This window comes from Callithrix jacchus, chromosome 7 (assembly GCF_049354715.1).
Source record: "Callithrix jacchus isolate 240 chromosome 7, calJac240_pri, whole genome shotgun sequence".
Classification (NCBI taxonomy): domain Eukaryota; kingdom Metazoa; phylum Chordata; class Mammalia; order Primates; family Cebidae; genus Callithrix; species Callithrix jacchus.
In genome coordinates this window covers 86,240,058-86,263,937 of record NC_133508.1, presented here as the reverse complement: position 1 = coordinate 86,263,937, position 23,880 = coordinate 86,240,058, and the positions used below count along the sequence as shown (strand labels likewise).

The 23,880-nt window shown below is 39.4% G+C and overlaps 1 protein-coding gene and 1 pseudogene across 21 annotated transcripts in view; both read left to right on the top strand.

Annotated features, from left to right (window-relative positions):
* Positions 1-23,880, top strand: part of LOC100393071 (BEN domain-containing protein 5) — a 1,596,666-nt gene that overhangs the window by 567,091 nt on the left and 1,005,695 nt on the right. The gene's annotated exons all lie outside the window — the stretch shown is intronic.
* The window catches only part of LOC144576992 (peptidyl-prolyl cis-trans isomerase A pseudogene), an 81,518-nt pseudogene that overhangs the window by 30,063 nt on the left and 27,575 nt on the right, over positions 1-23,880 (top strand). The window contains exon 1 of the transcript XR_013520040.1: positions 1-23,880. This exon is cut by the window's left edge and continues 30,063 nt beyond it; it is cut by the window's right edge and continues 27,575 nt beyond it. The product of XR_013520040.1 is annotated as a peptidyl-prolyl cis-trans isomerase A pseudogene (transcript).

The following is a 23,880-nucleotide window of genomic DNA, read 5'->3' as shown; positions in this document are numbered from 1 at the left end:
AAATGCAGTGTCCACTCACCCTCTGTGCTTTCACTGGGACCTGCAATCCTGAGCTGCTCCTACAGCGCCATCTTGAATCTGGTCTCCATGATTTCCATTCTTTTGTATTTGCTGAGGAGTGTTTTTCTTTCAATTATGTGATCAACTTTAGAATAAATGTAATGTGGTGCTAGAAGAATGTATCTTCTGTGGATTTTGGGTGGAGAGCCCTGTAGATGTCTATTAAGTCCACTTTGTCCAGATCTGAGTTCAAGTTTTGGATATCCTTCTTAATTTTCTGTCTCATTTGATCTGTATAATATTGACAATGAGGTGTTAAAGTTTCCTGTTATTATTGTGTGGGAGTCTATTTCTCTTTGTAAGTCATTAAGAACTTGCTTTGTGTATCTGGGTGCTCCTGTATTGGGTGGATTTATTTTTAGGATAGTTAGCCTTTCTTGTTGCAATTATCCATTTACCATTATGTAATGCCTTTCTTTGTCTCTTTTGATGTTTGTTGGTTTAATGTCTGTTTTATCAGAGACTAGGATTGCAACCCCTGCTTTTTTTTCTCTTCATTTGCTTTGTAAATCTTTCTCCATTCCTTTATTTTGAGCATAGGTATGTCTTTGCATGTGAAATGTGTCTCCTGAATGCAGCACACCTATGGATCTTGACTCTTTATCCATTTTGCCAGTCTGTATCTATTGATTGGGCTATTTAGCCCATTTACAGTTAAGGTTAATATTGTTATGTGTGAATCTGATCCTCCCATTTTGATGTTAGCTGATTGTTTTGCCCATGAGTTGATCCAGTTTTTTCATAATGTTGGTCTTCACAATTTGGTATGTTTTTATAGTGGCAGGTACTGGTTGTTCCTTTCAATATTTAGTGCCTCCTTCAGGAGCTCTTGTAAGTCAGGCCTGGTGGTAACAAAATCTCTCAGCAGTTGCTTGTCTGTAAGGGATTTTAATTCTCTTTCATTTACAAAGTTTTGTTTGGCTGGATATGAAATTCTGGGTTGACATTCTTTTCTTTATGAATGTTGAATATTGGCCCCCTCTCTCTTCTGGCTTGTAGGGTTTCTGCTGAGAGATCCACTCTGAGTCTTATGGGCTTCCCTTTGTGGGTAACCTGACTTTTCTCTCTCATTTCCCTTAGCATCCTGGTAACTCTGATAATTATGTGTCTTGGGGTTGCTCTTCTCAAGGAATATCTTTGTGATGTTCTCTGTATTTCATGAATTTGAATGTTGGTCTGCCTTGCTAGGTTGGAGAAGTTCTCTTGGATATTCTGAAGTGTGTTTTGCAACTTGGTTTCATTCTCCCCATAACTTTCAGGTACACTGATCAAGTGTAGATTTGGTCTTTTACGTAATCCCATATTTCTTAGAGGCTTTGTTCATTTCTTTTCACTCTTTTTTCTCTAATCTTGCCTTCTTGCTTTATTTCATTGAGTTGATCTTCAATCTCTGACATCTTTTTTTCTGCTTGGTTGATTCAGCTATTGATACTTATATATGGTTCATGAAGTTCTTGTGCTGTGTTTTTTAGCTCAATCAAGTTGTTTATATTCTTCTCTATGCTTGTTATTCTAGTGAGCATTTTGTCTAACCTTTTTTCAAGGTTCTTAGCTTCCTTGCATTGGGTTAGAACATGCTGCTTTGACTTAGAGAAGTTTGTATTATCCACTTTTTGAAGCTGCCTTCTGTCAGTTTGTCAAACTTATTCTCCATCCAGTTTTGTTTCCTTGCTGGCAAGGAGTTGTGATCCCTTGGAGGACAAGAGGCATTCTGGTTTTTGAAGATTTAAGTCTTTTTACACTGCCTTCTTCCCATCTTTGTGGATTTATCTATGTTTGGTCTTTGAAGTTGGTGCAGTTTGAATGGGGTCTCTGAGTGGATGTCTTTTCTGTTGATGTTGAAACTATTTCTTTCTGTTTGTTAGTTTTCCTTCTAACAGCCAGGTCCCTCTGCTGCTGGTCTGCTGGAGTTTGCTGGAGGTCCACTCCAGACCCTGCTTGCCTGGAAATCACCACTGGGGGCTGCAGAACACCAAAGATTGCTGCCTGTTCCTTATTCTAGTAGCTTCATCTCAGAAGAGTACCTGCCAGATGCCAGCCAGAGCTCTACTATATGAGGTGTCTGTCAGCCCCTACTGGGAGGTTTCTCCTACTCAGGATACACAGGGATTTGTGAGCCACTTGAGGAGGCAGTTTGTTTCTTATCAGAGCTTGACATTGTAGTGGGAGATCTGTTACTCCCTTGAGAGCTGCCAGACAGGGACATATAAGTTTGCTGAAGCTGAATCCACAACCACCTAGGTGCTCTTTCCCAGGAAGGTTGGGGGCATTATTCATAAATCCCTAAAGGGCTGCATGCCTTTTTTTCAGAGATGCCCTGCCCAGCAAGAAGGGAGTCTAGTGACTCAGACTGCCTGCATAGGCCTTGCTGAGCTTCAGTGGGGTCCGCCCAGTTGCTGTGTAAACTTCCCAGTGACTTTGTTTATGCAGGTGAAATTAAAGCACCTACTCAAGCTTCAGCAATGGCAGATGCCCCTACCCTTACTGAGCTTGAATGTCCTGGGTCGAGCTCAGTCTGCCATGCTGGGTGTGAGAATATCAAGCCAGTGGATCTTAGCTTGCTGGTCTTCATGGGTGTGGGACCTGCGAAGCCAGATCACTTAGCTCCCTGGCTTCAGCCCACTTTTTCAGGGGAAGGAGTGGTTCTGTTTTGCTGGTGTTCCAGGCACCACTGGGGTGGTGTGGTGGCTCATGCCTGTAATCCCAGCACTTTGGGAGCCTCAGGTGGGCAAATCATGATGTCAAGAGATTGAGACCATCATGTCCAACATGGTAAAACCCTGTCTCTTCTAAAATTAGAAAAAAATTAGCTGGGCATGGTGGTGCACATTTGTAGTTTCAGCTACTGGGGAGGCTGAGGTGGAAGAATCACTTGAACAGGGAGGCAGGGGTAAGATCATGCCACTGCAGTCCATCCTGGTGTCAGAGTGAGACTCCATCCCCACCCCCCGACACACACACAAAACAACCCAGCTGTGGTTAGAATGGCCACCCAGGCATTGCACCAGAGGGAATCTCCTAGTCTGTGGGTTGTGAAGACTGTGGGAAAAGTATGGTGTCTGAGCCAGAGTGCCAGAGTGCCAGAGTGTCAAGTAAAGCCCCTAATGGCTTCCCTTGGGTAGGAGAGGGAGTTTTCCAGCCCCTTGTACTTCCTGGGTGAGGCATTGCCTCATCCTGCTTTGGATCACCCTCTTTGGGCTTCATCCACTGTCTAATTAGTCCCAATGAGATGAAACAGGTATCTCAGTTGGAAATGCATAGATTACCCTCCTTCTGCATCGCTCTTGCTGGGAGCTGTGCATCAGGCCAAGATTTAAGCCATCTTGGCAGAAATCTCGATATAACACTATTTAAAAATCAGATTGTAAATAATTTGTTAATGAATGGTGACATTGGATGGTTAATACCTCTTTAGAAGAAGAAGTTTTGTTTGGTGGCATGACCTTAGACATCTCATTCCATCTGTGTAAGATCAGTCATTTATTTTTCATTCATAGGCATTATTAGGCACTGTTACTTGCCTGGTTTCCTGATAGATGCTGTGGATACACATATGAAAATGGAAGAACTAATTAATTTTAAGCCATATTTTTTTCTGGCATGAGCATCTACTATGTGTCTGACTATATAGTGGCAGAGGGATGGTAAAAATAAGTGCCTGCCGATGACCACCTTAGCAGGGCTTTCCTCTGTGTCTCCAACACATGCACAGCACAGTACCTGACACAGGGAAGGCACTCAGGAAATTCTTGGGAAAGGAATGAAGACATAAATAAGCATTCCTTTAGGGAATTACTATACTGTTTCTTCTGGAAACTAATCTTTAGTGTATAGTCTGAGAGCTCATAGTTGGAAGAGGAAACATGTTTTATGTGAGAAGTACTAAAATAAGAGACATATGAATGAAGTAAGAACAATTGATTCTGTCTATGAGAGTATCAGGGAAGAACATCTCAGGTAGATGAAATGAGAAATATGTGTGGTAGTATAAAAATGTAGAAAATGAGAAATATATAGAAGGTGGTAAAAGCACATACTGTGTGCTCAGAGACTATTGAGTCCCCATGTAATCATCAACTTGGGGTGGGGGAAGGAGTGACAGATTGGAAAATAACAGAAAATATCCAAGAAACACAGATTTGATAGGGTTTCAAATGCCTTACTAAGGAGTTTGACCTTGACCCAATAAGTGATGGGAATATATTAAAGAGTTTTAAGCACAGGGTGACATCCTTATTAGTATTTTTCAATTCACTCTGGCATTGATATGAAGGATGGATTGGAATAGGGCAAGACTGGGAACAGGACACCAGTTTGTTCAGATGAGTATACTGGAATGGTGTTAGTTGGGATGGAAGAAATTGACTTTATCTTGAACCTTGAACCAGAAGCATAATCAAGCAGAAGATTTGGGCTGAAGAGAAATCTGAACATGTTTTAAGACTGATGTGAAGGAACCAGAGGAGGCCATATGATTGAAAATTGTGGGTGAGAGGGTATATAATTAGATAGAGGGAGGGTCCTGGTAGAAACTGGAGAGACTGGAATTCAGAATGCTGAATGAAGGATTAGTACTGGACAAAAGGAGAGAAAAAAGAGAAGGATATGATTTAAAGTTTTGTCTAATATTGTATATCTACAGATCTCAAAACATTTTTGCTCTCACTTGCCCAACCATCCTAAACTTCCCTACCAAATGTAGCTCTATGTTTATATTTTTAATATAAAAAAGCAGTGTTCAGGTTCCCCAATGGGTGAGGTAATTTTTTTCTTTACTTGACAATTGTCTTTGAACACTTGTTCTGTACCAATTCTTATAATTGGCACTGAAGATGTAGTAGCAAATCAAACTCGGTCTCTGCCCCTGAGGAGACCCTAGTCCGTAAAGAATACAGTTGTGTGAATCAGTCAGTGTACTAAAGTCTTACAAGTGCTTTAATGAAAGTTGGGCATAATTATTCCTATTTGGGTTTGGATGTAGGGTGGTTAAAAAGGGATCATAAAAGGCAGATGTGCCTGAGGTGAATTTTGAATGTATGGCAGTTCTAGTGTTTGCTACTTTAGGACAGTGTTGTAGGCAGAATTCTAAGATGTCCCCCAAGACCTTCCCTCCTCTCCCATGGTATATACTTCCTTTATAATTCCTTTTCCTTGAGTGTGGGTAGAATTTGTTAATATGATGATAAATCACTCTCTGTGATTATTTTAGATTATATGGCAAAATTGACTTTTGCAAACATCAAAAGGTCCCAAATCAGTTACGCTTAAACAGGAATGTTATCTAGGTGTGCCTAACCTAATCACATGAGCCCTTCAGATATGTGTCTGGAAGTGAAAGATGGAAAAAGTCAGAGGTTCAAAGTGCCACAAGAAGGATGTAGCATGCCATTATTGTCTTGAAGATGAACAGATTGATGAAGCAAGAATCAAATATCTAGCAAACAGTAAGGAAATTGGTACTTTCATTCTACAAGCACAAGGAACTAAATTCTGCTAATAACAAGAATGTGCTTGGAAGCAGATTCTTTTTTTCTTCTAGAGCCTCTAGCCCAGCTGATATTTTGATTTCATCTTTGTGATACTCTGAGTAGAAAATCCAGGCATATCATGCCAAATTTTTGACCTACAGAACTGGAAACTAATAAATGAGTGTTATTTTAAACTGCCGAGTTTATGGTAATTTGTTACATAGTGATGGAAAACTAATACAGATGGCTTTGCAGCTGAGTATGCCCTGTTGAGACTTGGAGATTTGTTTTTTATAGAGTGAACTTGGAATCAGGCAGATTTACTAGAAGTCCCATATTTTTCCCTTGCAGATGATTCCTATGTTACATAAATTCTGTCATCTTTCTCCTAAAGAATTGAGCCAAATATTTTCACTTTATTGTGGCAGCCAAATTAGACTATTTCTTTCAGAACTGCTTTTGAAAATAATAGTTACACAATGAATTTGAAGATGTTCATTTTTCATTTTATTGCTTTCTGCAGGTTCCCAAAACTGTTTGTTTAATGAATAAATGAATGACCCCATCAAGCATTTCTGAAATATCTGAAAGTATTTTGATTAATCTGTCCAACTATAGGACCTGTAGCTACTTGTGCAAGACCTTATAGTCAATTTCTATTTTTCTCTACTATTTCCTATGTTGAGCTCTTTCAACTCTGCTCAACTTTTAAATACTGGTATCCCTAAGAGTTCTGTTCTGAGCCCCCTGTTCTTTTCAATTTATCTTTTTTTTTTTTTTTTTTGCATGTGTTTATCTCGTGCCATGGCTTTAGTGATTATTTATAAACTGATTACTTTTATACTTCTATTTCTAGCTTCATATCAGAGCCTGGGTAGAGCCAGGATTTAAATAGAGATCTTAGATTTTTCCAAACTCATCTCTTTTCCCTTGATTGTTCCCTCCAGAGATTCCTAAATTGAGAAGGGGTTTCTAGCCAAGAAAAAGAAACATTTCATACATCTAACATTTAAAAATTTAAACCAAAGGCCTTACTGGAAGATGATTTTTCCAAGAAATATTTCATGTGTGTTGGGAGGTCTCTACCTGGAAGCCAGGTAAGGTGGCCAGTTTGCTAGTGTAGACTCTGGGGTATAGCCTATAGTCTACATTCCCGCATGATTCTGAAGTACTCCCTCAATCTCTGAAGTATAATTTCAGATTTTTTTTTTTTTGAGATGGAGTTTCACTCTTGTTACCCAGACTGGAGTGCAATGGTGCGATCACCGCAACCTCCGCCTCCTGGGTTCAGGCAATTCTCCAGCCTCAGCCTCCCGAGTAGCTGGGATTACAGGCATGCAGCACCATGCCTAGCTAATTTTTTTTTTTTTTTTTTGTATTTTTAGTAGAGACGTGGTTTCACCGTGTTGAGGTTTCGATCTTTTGACCTCGTGATCCACCCGCCTCGGCCTCCCAAAGTGCTGGGATTACAGGCGTGAGCCACTGCGCCCGGCCCTAATTTTAGATTTATGCTGTAAAGGATGAGTGCAAAAAGCCTGTGATGAACAAGTTTGACTAAGAGATGAGGCCTTGTTGTGAATAATGAAGATGAAGCTGACTACAGAATTTTGACAGAATTTAAACTGAAAAAGTGACCCTCTGGGAATGAGTAGATGAAACAAAAAATATAACCAGAAATTTAAATCAATTTAAAAAGTATAGATTGGGTTTTTCAAGAAAAACCACTGTACAACCTCCCATACCTGTGTCTACAGGCTTGTGGCAGCCAACTTCTTCTAAAATTAATGGCCACCTCCCAGACAATTTATCTGGGGATCCTACACCAATTTTAGACTCCTGTCCCTCAGAAAATACAGCTGCTTCCCATAATGTCACAGTATGTCTTTTAAAGAAAATATGATTTCTTCGTGCCTCCTCTGCACTATCCATAGCCTTCTGAGATGGGCACACATGGTCCAATTTCAACTAGCAAGTGGAACCTTAAGTATTTCACATTTTAAAAACCTCATTTCAGTAAAATAATTCCCTCCATCTTAAGTGACCTAATTATATCTCAGATATCACTGTGGCCACTCCTCTATATCAAAAAATATTCTCAATTATCAACATCTTCCATTTAAAATATTCTCATGTAATACAGTATATCAGAGAATGGGCTTTGGAGTCAAGTAGTACCAGGTTTAAGTTCTACTTTAGGTGTTTCCTACATGTATAAGTTTAGTCATTTTATTTCCTCAATCTAAGCCTCAGTTTTCTCATTCTCATCTATAAAATGAAGATAATATATATCGTCAGATTTATAGCATTTATATATATATATATGTGTGTGTGTGTGTGTGTGTGTGTGTGTGTGTGTATGTCACAATTTAGTAATTCACATTAGAGGAGATAATAAATTCATGTCATTTTATAAACATTGTTTTATTTATTGTAAATATATATCAATCTCATATATGCTTGTATTAAATAACATACTTCAGTCTTCAATAGTATTATCCCTTAAGTATTAATCAAATATTTAAAATTACCTGAAGTTAAGTCTCCACCTGTCTTAATTATTTTCCATCTTACATGTCCCAACCAAATCTTAAATAGCATGCATCTTAATTGTTCTACCTCAGCCTTAAGTATGTTCTATTTCAAATTCCCATTTGAGTTTAAATAATCTTCACCATAAATACCATTTGTAGAGGACATCTGTTGTTTTAGTTTGCCAACATTCTTTCCTCCCTTCTGGTAATATCCTCTTACCTTTATGGATTGGTGCCTTGCTCATGGCTTGTGGTTCTGATTGAGATTTCAATTGTGGTATTCTACCCCTCTTAACACAGAAATTTCCATTTGGCCTTAGCCTGACCTATCATGGTCCCTACTTTCCGTGGCCATAGTGATAAATAAGTGGTGGTCAAGTGATCCATGCTAGAGGGATCAATAAAAATCATCTGCTGAGACTTTTTTCTGAATCTGGGAGGGAGAAGTTTCTCTTTGTCTTTGAAGTATAAGCCATATAGATTGGAACCCTGCTGACAATTGTTTCATCATGAAGGAGACTAGGAGAATGAAGCCAGCATAAACACAGAATCTGAAATGAAGTGAGGAGAGAGAGAGTTTTGAGGCCATTATTTGAGACCTTGCTCCGGTTCTACAGTTTGTTCTTTATAATTGTGAGAGTCACTACATATTTTTTAAACTAGTAGCTGGCTTTCTGTCATATGCAGCAGAGAATTCTGATTAATACACCTGTATTAATCTTTAAATTTATTTTTCAAATTTAGATCTCTTACCTGAAGTATTTTCTGGAACTTGCCTCCCTGATTGCCTCATAATTTAGTTTGTTCAGGCTGCTATGATAAAAATACCATTGACTCTTGCACACTACTCCATAGCACCTATGCTCCTTCTCCCTCCCAATGGTGGAATGACACTCAGGAGCTAAGTGGAGTATCCTAGATCACAGTTCAAGATGGCTGGCTAGAGACATCTTGCCCTCTCCAGAAAGAAGAACCAAAATTATGAGCAGATAATCACACCTTTAATAGAATGTCTAGGAAATAATGCCAGAGTTCAGCAGAGAACTCATGGGAAATGCCTGAGGCAAAGGGCAAGAAGGAATCAACTAGAGGCATCCAAGATCAGCCAGGAACCCAAAGGGACTTGGTATTGTGAAAAAAAAAAGGGTTAGAGAACTTTAGCAATCCACATCTCTGCTGCAGACTGCTGCTATCCAAACTGCATGAAAGCTCCTCTACCCCGACAAGCCCTGACACTAGCATGGGTGGTGATTTGGAGACTCCTTGAGGGTATTATACCAGAAAGGAAACTCATGCTGGGTAACTCACCCTGCCCCACTCCACTTTGAGAACTGAATGTCTGTGGCAGGTGCCATTTGGGGAGTGCAGGCATCATAGGACTACATTCAATCCTGGGAACCACAGTCTGTGTATTTGCACATTCCAAGAGCTGCTGCTGACATTCCCATGTCTACTCAGAGGGCTGCAGCAGCACATGATTGGCTGGACCCAGAGCTGATGCAGGGAGTGTCCCTCTACCAACAGGTAGTATTATTCCCTGGAGAAAGGATCATAATGTACAAGAAAAAGGTACCTTCCAGGACAAAGGAAACCAAAGTATGTACTTTCCAGAGCCTGTGACTTCCCTGTCTGGGGCTGTGAGAAGTGACCTCATTCTAGCAGTGGCACAAACTCTGTACTTGGTTTTGTAAGCAGACTGTGAAATCTCATCTGACCACTGGAGTGGCTTCTGTGCTCAGGCTCATGAATAGGGAACAAGAACCCTCTTCTTACTCCACACACCCAATTCTGCTGCCACCGGAGGCTGAGGTAGACAGGCTAGAGGGCTGTCTGTAAGAGGCTGTGAGTGGTGACTATTACCCCACTGGGTGGCATGGCCTCTGTGCCCAGGCATGGGGTCCCTGCCCCGCTGTGTGTGGTGCTATGGTTCTACTGCCACAGAAAGCAGGAGAGCCTGAGAGCAGCATGCTTGAGGCTGTGGGTAACTTTGCACTACACCCATCACCAAACAGTGTGCATTGCTTGGGATGAAGAGAGTCGTCCCACTACTGCTACTGTCATCATCCACACCAGGGCATCCATGTAAGTCACTCGGGAGGCACAAGAACTGGACTCCTAGTAACTGACAAAACAGATGCTAGCATACACCACCCTGGGGCACAAAAATAGATATATTTAGCCAACTGATGCCACAATTGGGGCCTGTATACTGACCCATATGGCTTCCCAGTTCCCAGCACAACTTCATCACAGCCTTCCCTAATAACTGCACCCTGATCCCCTGAGAAAAATCACAGAAAACACTAATGCTGTTTACAGCCAAGGAAATGATACAGAGTCTATATGCACTATTGCACATACCCATAATCAAAGCCAAAGTGCCCTGCTGAACCAACACCACTGATACATCCTCAGGATAAAGTACTCTTTGATAAAAGTAAATTCAAAGATAGGAGGAAGTGACTTAACACAAGATTTGTGGATAATAATGTAAAGACATAGGAAACATGAAAAAGGAAATGTGACACTGCTAAAGGAAAATAACATTTCTCCAGCAGTATATCTTAATCAAAAAGGAATATTTGAAATCTCAGATAAAAAATTGTAAAATATGGGCTAGGCATATTTTACACCTGTAATCCCAGCACTTAGGAAAGGCTGAGGTGGGCAGGTCTTTTGCGGTAAGGAGTTTGAGACCAGCCTGACCAACATGGTAAAACTCTGTCTCTACTAAAAATGCAAAAATTAGTCAGGCATGGTGGTAACCACCTGTAATCCCAGCTACTCAGAGGCTAAGGCAGGAGAATCACTTGAACTAAGAAGGCAGAGGTTGCTTTGAGCTAAGATTGCACCACTGTACTTCAGCCTGAGCAACAGAGTGAGACTTTATTTTAAAATAAAATCAAAATGGATTTTAAAGAAGCTAAGTGAGATACAAAAGAATTCTGTAAAATAATATATAGAAATCAGAAAAACAATTCCAGATATGCATGGGAAATTTACCAAAGAGATAGGTATTTTTAAAAATAACTAAATAGAATTTCTGGCTCTGAAGAATTTATTCAAGACAATACAAAACACACTTAAAACCTTCAATAATAGACTAGATAAGGCAAAATAAAGCATCTCAGAACTTGAATATAGATCTTTTGAAATCACCTGGTTATACCAAAAATACGCCATTTGTAGTACTGCATGTATTGGGCTGTTGTAGTTTCCCATTTACCTTAATCACATGGTAATACTGAGACACACCCTAATGAATCTCCTATATTCTATACATACTCTTCCCTACCTCCATTGTGGAGTAGTAGACTGGTTTCATCTTGATAGTGCAGGCCATTCACTCCACCCACAACTGTAACTCTCTTCTTAGTCTGTTGACTTAAAGGTAGGAGGAGCCCAAAGTGTCCAGTGGCAATCTTAACTTCCAGTTTAATAGAATTGCTCTGTCTCCTGGCTGCAGTGTCCGTGTCTCTGGAATTAAGACCTCTAAGCCAGCAGAACGTAATGTCACGGGAACAGGACATAAAAAGTTTTGCTAGTGGATCACTAGGGAAGATAGTGAGTGGTGCCACTTTCACTTCCCTGCCTTGGTTCCTGAACCCATGCATTCTGACCATGAGATAAACAGTACAACATATTGGACACTGATTTATAGCATACATAGCCTTCTGGAGAACTTTGCCTCAAACCTGCAAGTATTATCACCTAGTTGGCATTGTAATTGTGACTTCAAAAGGACATTCCACTGTTCTATCTATCCAGCTGCTTCAGGATGATGGGGAGCATGGTAAGACCAGTGAATTCCATGAGCATGAGCTGACTGCTGCACTTCTTTAGCTGTAAAGTGAGTGCCTTGGTCAGAGGCAATGCTGTGTGGATACCGGGATGATGGATAAGGCATTCCCTGAGTCCACAGATGGTACTCTCTGCAGAAGCTTTGCATGCAGGACAGCAAACCCATATCTTGAATAATTGTCTATTCCAGTGAGGACAAACCTCTGTCCTTTCCATGATGGAAGAGGTCCAATATGATCAACCTGCCACCAGGTTGCTGGCTGATTATCCCATGGAATGGTGCCATATCAAGGGCTCAATGTTGGTCTCTGCTGCTGACAAATTGAGCACTCAGCAGTGGCCATTGCCAGGTCAGCCTTGGTGAGTGGAAGTCCATGTTGCTGAGCCCATGCATAACCTCCATCCCTGCCACCATGGTCACTTTGTTCATGGGCCCATTGGGTGATGACAGGGGTGACTAGGGAAAGAGGCTGAGTGGTGTCCACAGAATGGGTCATCCTATCCACTTGATTATTAAAATCCTTCTCTGCTGAAGTCACCTGTTGGTAAGCACACATGGGATACAGATATCTTCAGTTTTTGACCAGTGAGAGAGTTCCATCCATATACCTCCTTCCCAAAGTTCTTTGTCACCAATTTTCCAATCATACTTTTTCTAAGCCCCTGACCATCCAGCCAAACCATTGGCTACAGCCCATGAATCAGTGTATAATTACACATCTGGCCATTTCTCCTTCCAAAAAAAAAAGGGCACAACCAGGTGTACTGTTCAAAGTTCTGCCCACTGGGAAGATTTCCCCTTTCCACTATCCTTCAGAGATGTCCTGGAAAGTGGCTGTAGTGCTATAGCTGTCCACTTTTGGGTGGTACCTGCATATTGTACAGAATCATCTGTGAACCAGGTCATAGTCTATTCCTCTGTCAACTGATCATAGGGAACTTCTCATGAGGCCATCAGTTTAGGTTGGATGAGAGAAGGCATGGAGATCATAGGCATTTGAGCCACTACCTCATGTAACTTACTTGTGCCTTCAGGACCTGCTTGAGCACGATCATTTATGCACCACTTCCATTCGATGATTGAATGCTGCTGTGCATGACCCACTTTATGGCTAGATGTGTAGGAAAGCTGTGTGGATACCATGATGATGGATAAGGCATTCCCTATGAACTGAAGTTCATAATAGGCAGCTCAGGTCGCATAATTACTTGATGAACCATAGTCAAACGTTCAGTTTCCACCAAAGCCCAGTAACAGGCTATGAGCTTTCTCTCAAAAAAAGAATAGTTATCTGCAGAAGATGGCAGGACCTTGCTCCAAAATCCTAGAGGCCTCCACTGTGATTCACCTCTGGGGGCCTGCCAAAGGCTCCAAACAGCATCCCTATCTGCCACTGACACCTCAAGTGGCATTTGATCTGGCAAGTCATGTGGCCCAAGTGGCAGGGCAGCTTGAACAGCAGCCAGTACCTGTTCCGGACCCCACTCAAAACTGGCAGCCTTTCATGTCATTCAGTAAATGGGCTGGGGTAACACACCTCAATGAGGAATGTGTTGCCTCCCAAATCCAAACAGTCCCACTAGGCATTGTGCCTCTTTTTTAGTTGTTGGAGGGGCCAAATGCAGCAACTTACCCTTCTTATTGGAAGGAATATCTCAACAGGCCCCACATCACTGGACCCCTAGAAATTTTGCTAGGGGTAGAAGGTCTCTGAATTTTATTCAGATTTATTTCCTATCCTCTTGCATGCAAATGTCTCACCAATAAGTCCAGTGTGTTTGCTACTTTTTGCTCACATGATCTAATCAGCATAATGTCATCAATGTAATGGAACAGTGTGATATCTTGCAGAAGCAAAAACCAATCAAGTTCTCTCCAAATAAGATTATGACACAAAGCCAGAGAGTTGACATGCCCCTGACTGAGGTAGGACAGTAAATATGTATTGCTGGCCTTGCCAACTGAAGACAAATTGCTTCTGGTGGGTCTTATGAAGAAAAGTCATTTGCCAAGTCAGTGGCTGCATACCAGGTGCCAGAAGATGTGTTAATTTTCTCAAGCAATAAAATCACATCTGGTACAGCAGGTGTAATTGTAGTCACCACTTGGTTAAGCTTATGATAATCCACTGTCATTCTTCAATATCCACCTGTCTTTTGTATAGGCCAAATGGGAGAGTTGAATGGGGATGTGGTTGGGATACCACCCCTGCATTTTTCAAGTCCTTGATGGTGCCACTAATCTCTACAGCCCCTTCAAGGATATGATATTGTTTTTGATTTACTATTTTTCTATGTAGAAGCAACTCTAATGGCTTCCATTTGGCCTTTCCCACCATAATAGCCCTCACCCTTAGCAGTCAGGGAGCCAATGTAGTGGTTCTGCTATGCAAATTATACATTCTAGTACTGGGGAAATGACACAGTATGTGTCCAGGGACCCACTGGACCTACTATAAGTCAAACCTGAGCTTAAACTAATTATCTGACCTCCATAAGCCCCTACTTTAACTGAAGAACCATATGACATTTTGGGTCCCCTGGAATCTGAGCTAGTGTCCAATAGTCCTCAAAAAGTCTGATCATTTCTTTTTTCCCAATGCATGTTTACCCCGGTAAAAGAATGGAAGTCTCCCTGGGGAAGGATGAAAGAAAGATTAACACATAAATCATCAGTAATGTAGTAGGGTCCTTCTTCAAGGGGACTTGGCCTCCCCTTCATTCAAGGGGTTCTGGGCCTGTAAACTGGCTTGAGGCTTGAAATTGATTGAGGGGCCATGATTCTCTGTTTATATAATTCAAATTCATCTTTTGTCCATTTGACCAAGAAGATTTTTGCTTGTATAAATTAAGTAGAAATGCAGTATGCTTCCTATCAATTTCACTTTTATGAACACCATGATTAATTGGCCAATGCCAGAGCTCCACACTAGTCAGACTCTTCTGATTATTGCTTTGCCTCTGATGTCCATTAGGGTAGCTAAACCCACCTTGCCTTAGATGACTGAGTGCCACCACCTGGCCCCTGCCACCTCAGGATTCAATAGTTCCCATTGTATTTAAATTTTGTAGTTGAGTGACTGTGGTTCTCGCTGTTAGATCTGACATACAGAGAAGAGAAACTATAAGGCTCTTCAAAGATACAGATGCTGCCCTCACAAATTTAATTCTCAAGGTAATGGTAAAGGGTATATCTTCTGGACCCTCCATACTGAGATGAGTAGGTCTAAATTTACTAATTCACCTTACCATTTCAATCTCCCTAAGCCTTTGGATCCCTTTCTCTACATTACACCAAGAAAGATCAGGCATTTCCAGCTCACTCACATTGGGCCATCTTTTAATCCATATTTTAGCTAATCAAGCAAATAAAGTATTAGAATCTTTTTAAATTTTTGAAGATGCAGCATTAAATGCAGAGTCCCTACTTAGTTGGCCAAATCAGGATATTCAGCCTGATCCAACGTTATGTTTCTTCCACCATTATCCCACACCTTTAATATCCATTTCCATGCCTGTACTCCAGATTCCTGTTTATGTAAATTAGAAAACTCAAGCAGTTCTTTTCAAATGTAGCACACTTCTTTATGGATCACAGTCTCAACCTTACCTCCAGGGGCCTACCAGAACTTTAGTCATATGTCTAGAAGCAAACAGGAGTGTTGGTGGGGAGTGGTGGGGTGTCCTGAAGAGAATCAACATTATTTTGCCTGGCAACTGCCTCAGGAGAGGCCATCACTGTTGCCTCAGGCAGCACAGTTTGTCTCCTCAGACAAAGGTGGAAAGGCTTGTGGCAGCATGGGTTGGGGAGGGGATTTGCCACTACTGGGGATGGGGAAGCTGTTTTCTGTGACCAAAAATGTTCATCAGATTTTACAAACTCAGTGTCCACAGCTTCATCAGGGTCCTCCCACACATCCCAATTCCAAGTTTTAGGGTCCTATTCTTTTTCAATCAATGCCCTCATTTTAAAAGTAGACACCTGGTGAGGCTGTATATGCACCATTCATTGCAAGTCAGCCACTCACATGATAAGAGCTTGTGGCTGTTTCTTTCATAATTGAAGCTCCTTCTCTATGTGGCAGGGCAGCTTAAACAGCAGCCAGTACTGTTTGGAAATAGACAGTGCTTTGGAAATAGACAAGATAGAGTTCACATCTCAGGTCACTAAATACTAAATATGTGGTGATTTGGGGGAACTTAATTACTCTAACTAAGCTCTATTTTCTTCATTTAAAAATGAAAATAATATCTACCTTGAAGAATAAGCCCAAGCTACCAAATCTTCCCAGTTACTTGATAGAAATCAATTCAAAGTAATACAGATAACCCAGAGTTTTTGTTCTTGCCTGCATAGAGCTCTGAGTTCTCCCTAGAAAGCACCTTTTTTTTTTCAGAAGTCCCTAAGAGGGTGTCTCACATGTACTTTCAAACCAGACTGTCAGCTGATGACCCTATGTGACTTCTGACATGTTTCTCCTCTTGGTATCCAATTCCCACAAGCACATGTTCTCTGACAAAGTACTTGAAGGAGCCTAATCACCACAACTATGGCTATGATACCCATTCATTCATTTATTTACTTAACAAATAGTTATTGCATCATACACTATACTGGATGCTGGGAATACATCCATGAAAAAAATATAAATCTCTGCTCTTATAGCTCTTATGTACTGGTTAGAGGAGAGAGACAATACATATAATAACAAGGAAATTATCTTTATGTTCCATATTGGATGAGAAACATGCATTTATTGAATAAACTTTCTTAATTGCAAACTAAAGTTCTAAGCACTGATTTGATGAACAATCAGACATAATTCTGGTACCATGGAGCATATAGAAAAGTAACATGTTAATTAAATGAATGCTCAAATAAATATGTCACAACAAACTGTTATATGTGCTATGAAGCAAAAGAACATAAGGTTCTATAAAATGTAATAATAGGAATTACTCAGGAAAGACCTTTTCTAAAGTTAATCACATAAAAAGAAAGCTGAAGGATGAGAAGGAAACAGTTAATCTGAGAGAAAGAAGAGAGACTTCCAAATGGAAGAGCTTGTGCTCATGTCATTGCAAGGGTGCTGTCTCTATAGGTGCTCAAGACTTCCAATAGTTGGGAATGCCAAAGTGAGATGGGAATCCCTTTTGCAGAGGCCAGAATAACCACCCATCATGTTTGTGCCTCATTTTGTTTTTGGGACATGTGAAGAGGCAGTCTTTGTCCCCAATTTTCTATAGCTCCTACCCCAAAACATGTTTTCTGTAAGCTACCATATATAATCACACACACACCACCACCGCCGCCACCACCACCACCGCCACCGCCACCACCACCACCACCAAAAGAACACATCACAATTTGCTGGCAGAGCAACCCCAAATCCTTTCAAAGAAACAGACTTCTGAGATATATCTGTACCTACAACATGGATAACGTTTCATGTTTTTATTCAGAACAGTTTCTCTCAATCTAACCTTAATCTCTCAAACATTTTGAAGTCAGAGGTGGTTCTTTGCTTTACTTATGCATAACCAAAAGGCCCATTTGAGTGGTTTCCAGAACAAAAGTATAATATTCACGAAAAGTAGAATTCACATCTGTACCTTTTGCAAAATAGGTAACAGCTGAAAGCTTTAAAAGGACAGATTTTCTTATTTTTGTTTCTACTCATCTCCCTTTTCCCAGTAAGGCTTCAAAGACCTTTGCTCCACAAATCCAGCAATCTTCTCAGCAGTATCCTGTCATAAGGAAGCTTCTCCCAAGTACACGCTGCAGGGATTGGAGCATCTTGTCCCAGGGCAGAGATGTCTCTCATATTAAAAATGATAGTGCATAGCATGATCCTAACACAATAGGTATTTAATCAATTAAAATGTATTTCTTTCTCTTACTGACTTGTATTAACCACCCTAACACTAATGTTGGAAAGTGTTAAGTTTCTGAAAGACAATGGCAATTTCTTATAATTTTTTGTGCTTCCTACAGATTCAGATTCAAGCAAATTTACTGAACATCTTTTATGTCCCAGGCACCATGTCAAGCATTTCTCTATATATTTAATCCAAACCTCATGACAAATATGTGAAGTCTAATTTATCACTTTTTGACAGTAAACTTAGGCTTCAATATATCAAATAACTGGCTCTAAGCAATACAACTAGTAAAAAGGTAGAATCAAGATTCAAATCTAGCTTATCTTGTCATTAAAATTATCTTTCCACTGATGTATACCAATATCCATAGAATCTAACCTGTGCTATATGTATTATATGCTTTCATAATATTTGTGGAAAATGGGTATCTGTTGCTTAACATGATAAATACCTATGGGAAACATAGGAAAAACTAAAGTGTGTTTCCTATTGTCTCACTCAACAATCAACATGAAACACTTTTGTGGCCAAATATATGAGTATTTCCCCACACACCAGACAAGGAATCAATTCTGTAGTGGATGCCAGTTGGGTGTCCTCTAATTCAATTCAGTTATGACACTACATTATCAGAGGTAGTGTCAGATCCCACAAATTGAGAGTTTAGTCCCACAAGACTGCCCCCACTTCCTATGCCAGTCACAAGCCCAGGTTATTTTACCTATGCTTCTATTTGACTGGCTACAAAATGGGATTCCCATGATGACCCTCTCTTTGGGTTTGGTTAATTTCTTAGAGTGGCTCACAAAACTTCAGAAAACACTTTACCAGTTTGTTATAAAGGATATCACAGAGTATATAGATGAAAATAGATACATAGAGCAAGGTGTTGGGGAAGAAGCACAGAGCTTCCATGATGTCTCCAGGTGTACCACCCTTCAGGTACCTCCACTTGGTCAGCCCTAGAACCCAGTCCTTTGGAACTTTCTGGAGACTTTATTATGTTGTCATGATTGATTAAATCATTGGTCATTAGGTTACCAGTTTAACCTTAAGCTCCTTTCCTTTCCCTAAAGGTTCAGGATTGCGACTGAATGCCCAATCCTTTAATCATGCCTCTTGGTATATTCAGTGAACAGACCCAATCCTGAAGCTATCCAGGTGCTCCAAGCCATCAATCATTAACATACAAAAGACACAACTTTTGAGATTATAAGGATTTTAGTAGCCATATGTCAATAAGCAGGGAGAAATAACAAATAACATATTTCACAATGTCACAACTTCTTAATATACTATTTTGTTTGAGCTTTAAAATTTGAGGTAAATTTATATAGAGAGAGTAATATAATACCAAAAGTAAAACCATGTAAACTATATGTGTAGTATGATTCTATTTTATAAAAATACATACATATATGCAAGAATACATGGGAAAAATATGAAGGAATATGTACTGTAGTTTAAAATTTTTGTATACATTAGTATTGTTCCTGGACCAAATTGAGGGTTGGGCTGCTATTTCTCGTGGCCCAATAAGGAGATGCAGAGGAAGAGATGGGGAGGAAGAGAGTTTTTATTCTTCCATCCAGTTACAGAGAGTAGGCCTGGAAATTACCACCAGACTAACTCAAGATTACAAAGTTTTCCAGAGCTTGTATACCTTGTAAGCTATATGTCTATGTGTAAATGTGCATTTATCTAAAGACATTAGTGATTAACTTCTTTTAACCTATAACTAAGGTCTGATTCTTGAAGACCTTCCTCTGGAGCCTCAGTAAATTCACTGAATCTAAATGAATCCAGGTTCTGGGTTGATTACCCTTATTTTGTCTCCTGCTAAATCATGGAGGGTTGAGGATTTCCTTGAGACCCTAAATAAACTTGTTCAATGCTAAATGGATCATGTTAACAATTCCTTTGTTATTTTGTTATGGTTTAAGGCCCAGGAAAGGCCTAGGCAAAACTCTTGGTAGGCTTTTGTTCTGTCTCAGACTTTGTATGAGGGCACTGGGTTTTTTGGGGTTTTGGTTTTGTTTTTTTTTTTTAGCTTTTAATATTTAACTTAACCACTCAGTCAGTACTGAAACAGTTGTTATGGAGGTCTGCATTAGTGAGACCTTGCCTGCGACAGTATTACCAGTGGTTTTTATCTTGTTCTTTATACTATTTATTTTCTCTTTCTCCAAGCATTTTTTTTTCTGAACTATTATAAGTTTAATAGCAGATTAAAGTTTAAAATAATTAATGCAAAGAAGTGAACCATTTCTCCACAGACTGTTTATGCCAAAATAAATTCTAGGAATTAGTGGATCATGTTTTTAAAAATACATAATTACTGCAAAATGCACAATGGAGATGTGCAAAATACTGGATTTTCTGGTGTCCTTCTCAATCACTTGATAAACAAGGACATTGTTAAAGAAATTCTTGACTAGATACCAAACATATACAACTTAATATGCTTTAAAAAAAAAAACAGGACACCAGCATTTGTCTTTCCAGTGACACATTTGTAAACATGTCTAAACCCAATTTTGATTAGAGAAGAGAGTGTGACACATCTAGATTATAAATGCAGTTCCCAGTAGATATTTGATTTCATCTAATCAAAGATGTTATTTTTAATTGCTATGGAACAAGATGATCTTCTGCAAATGAGGCATTGAGTTATTAATAGTACTTTATATTTACATGGATATTTTTTATGAACTTAACTGATCTCATGAATTAAAAGAAGCTCTGTGTTGGTGCAATTACCTTGGAAAAATATTTGGCAGTGTCTTCTAAAGCAGAATATATGTATACCCTGTGACCCAGAAATTACACTCCTATTATATATACTCAATATAAATGTATGTTAATGTTTACAAAAACACATGCCCATAGCAACATTATTTATCATATGTTCACACTGAAAAGCACCTCAATGTCCATCAACAATACAATGGATAAATGAATTATGTTATATTTACACATTGGAATGCTATGTAGCTATGAGAATTAGTGATCTACACCTACGTCCAACAATATGGGTAAATATCACAAACATAATATTGAGTGTAAAGAGCCAAAATAAAAGAGTATCAACTGTATGTTTATATTTGCATGTTGTATAAAACCATGCAAAACTAAACCAGGCATTAGAAGTGAGGGCAGTGGTTATCTTTGCCATGGCTGGTAATGGGAAGGGAGCATAAGTAGAGAATATGTAGGGTACTGGTCATATTCTGGCTTTGAATCTGAGTGCTACTTTCACAGATGTGTTCAGATTAGGAAAATAATTAATTGAGCTTATGTTACACATAAGCTTATGTTACACACAATTGTGCTTATGATACACATACTTTTCTGTATGTACATTATAATTTAACACACTTTAAAGTATGATTACTTCTATATCTTTAGACCTCTTCTAACTCTCCTCTTACAGAGTTTGATGTCTGTTGGTACCTAAAGTAACTATTATTAATTTAATTTGTTTATTAAAAATTATATGCTGTGCACTTACTTTATACTGGGTCAATACTAGGGTCTGCTGATACAGAAACAAAGAAAATTTCTTTCTCATGCTCAAGGAATTCACATGGATGAGTTAGGGAAAATAAAAAATCAATTATAATACAGTACGACATGCAGAAATAAGTACTGGGTATTTTGCTAAAGTCAAACAAAAACACCCAAGCTAGATTGTGTGGACTTGGGAATCAGAGAAGGGATCCTGGGACAGGTGATATAAGACCTATGCCTGAAAGATAGCAATGACATAGGCAAAGACTAATAGGAAGGGCATTTCAGACAGGGGGAGCTCCATTTGAGAAGTGTCTGAGGTGAGCAAGGAAATAGTATATGCAGCCAGGCATGGCATCTCACACCTATAATCCCAACACTTTCCAAGGCAGAGGCAGATGGATTGCTTGAGCTCAGGAGTTTGAGTTTGAGATCAGCCTGGGCAGCTTGGTGAAACCTCAACTTTACAAAAAATACAAAAACATTAGCTGGGGATGGTGGTGCTTTCCTGTAGTCCCAGCTACTTTAGGGGCTGAGGTAGGAGGATTGCTTAAGCTCAGGAGGTTGAGGCTGCAGTAAGCCCTGATCAGGCTGCTTCATTCCAGCCTGGGTGACAAAGAGAGACTCTGTCTCAAAAAAAAAAAAAAAACGAAAAACGTATATTCAAAGAACTGCAGATACTTTACTATGTCAGGAGTATAGCCTGTGAAGAGGAAGAGAAGTAGCAGAGCATAAGCCTATAGAATTAATAAGGAATTTTAAATATCATACTGAAGAGTTTGGACTCTTCCTGAAACCCAAGCATAGCTAGTGAGGATTTAAAGCAGAAGAATGACATGATAAGGTTCTTATTTAAAAAAAAAATATGTAGGGAGAATACATTGAAGAGAGAGAGAAGTAGTGGCAGGGAGATGAGTAAGGCAGTAATAGAAGAAAAGATGAAAACTTGAACCGGGTCAACTTTCCCGTGCACTTCACTCACACAGACATTTGAATCCTCAACTGATTTTAGTATTTGAAGAAATAAGGGTAGATTTATATTATAGCATAGAAAATTTCAAATATAATATTAGACCTATCTCTTCTTAAAAATTATTTAGCTGGCAGTATTAATACTACCAATATATTATTTATAGCATCCTCTGCCTCTTTCCTGGGTACCAGGAACCTAGGCCAGAAATTCACTAAGCCTGTTCTCCAGATCATTGCCAGAGAGACCTGTGACTGTTATGGGAACCTAACTATTGATGTAGATTTTTATATTTGAAAAGTCTTTTCAGAGTTGCCAGGCTTGACTTGTTTTTGTGATACCCTGGATGGCAGGAGCAAAAAAACAGCTTTGTGGGAAAAGAGATTTCCAAGACTGTTAAGCACATTAGTAAAACATGAGTGTTTTAGAGTAGAAGAAAAGAATGGCACCAAAAATAAATTTAGATTGGTACACACACACACACACACACACACACACTAGGAGGAACTATTATTGTCTATAAGGCTAGCTATGCTGAAAAGGAATTGCACTCTCCTGTCACATTGCTGACCTGGTTAACAAATTCAGTTGTCCTCCTGCCAGTTCTAGCATTCAGTGTGGATTATAGTAGTTCTCACGATGGCAAAAATTGGCAGTGCAGGAGTTTTTTTTTAATTGATGCTGCAAACTCAAACATCTGGAAAGCCATGAGCACTGGAGTTGAGATGTATCACACTCTGAAGATAATGTGATCAAAGGTAAATGAAAGAAAAAGCTATCAATGAGAAAGAGTTTTCTACCAACATCATAAGCAAGGGCAGGAAAACAATAGCCTATGACCCACTGTCTGTTTTTGTAAATAAAGTTTTATTGAAACACAGCCATACCTATTTTTTTATAGATTATCTATGGATGCTTTTGTGCTACAAGGGCAGAGAAGAATAACTGTGACAGACATTGTATAACTCACAAAGTAAAAAATATTTATCATCTCGCTCTTTAAAGGAACAGTTTGATCACCTCTAGCTAGAGTATAAAGAATCTCCAGAACTGCTAAAGATTGCTATTTGAAAGTCTGTGTGTGTAGACAAGGTTTTCACTGTAATGAATTATAACTTCTTCCAGTCTGGAACATATCATTTGTAATTTAACTCTCCAGAAGATACATCAACCCATGATAGCCCATCAAGAACTACTCAGTGCTATATTATAAAAAATTTTTTGACCAAAATGGCTGGGAAATTTGGGAAAAAATTAACTCCCTGTAAATACAAATATCCAGGTGATAGGAAATGATCTTATAGTGTTGTAGTGGCCAACTGAAAGCAAATTGCTAAGGCCATGGATGAGGAATAATGCAACTGCTTCCTGATTAAAGTGAACCAGATTGGCTCTGTCTCAGTCTCTTTGGATGTACAAACTGACCTAGTCCAATGAATGGGGCACCATAGGTTTTGCTTATTCTGGGGAAACTGAAAATGCTTTTACTGCTGATCTGATGGTAGAACTTTGCCTTAAATAGAATAATAGTTTTGCTTCTTAATAATCTGAATCTGCATCTTAGAATTGAAAAGGATCTGGATAGAAGGTTCAGAAACCTCCTAGCCAAGTAAAATCCAGGCAGGAGAGCCAATAAACCACTTCAACTGAGTAGTCC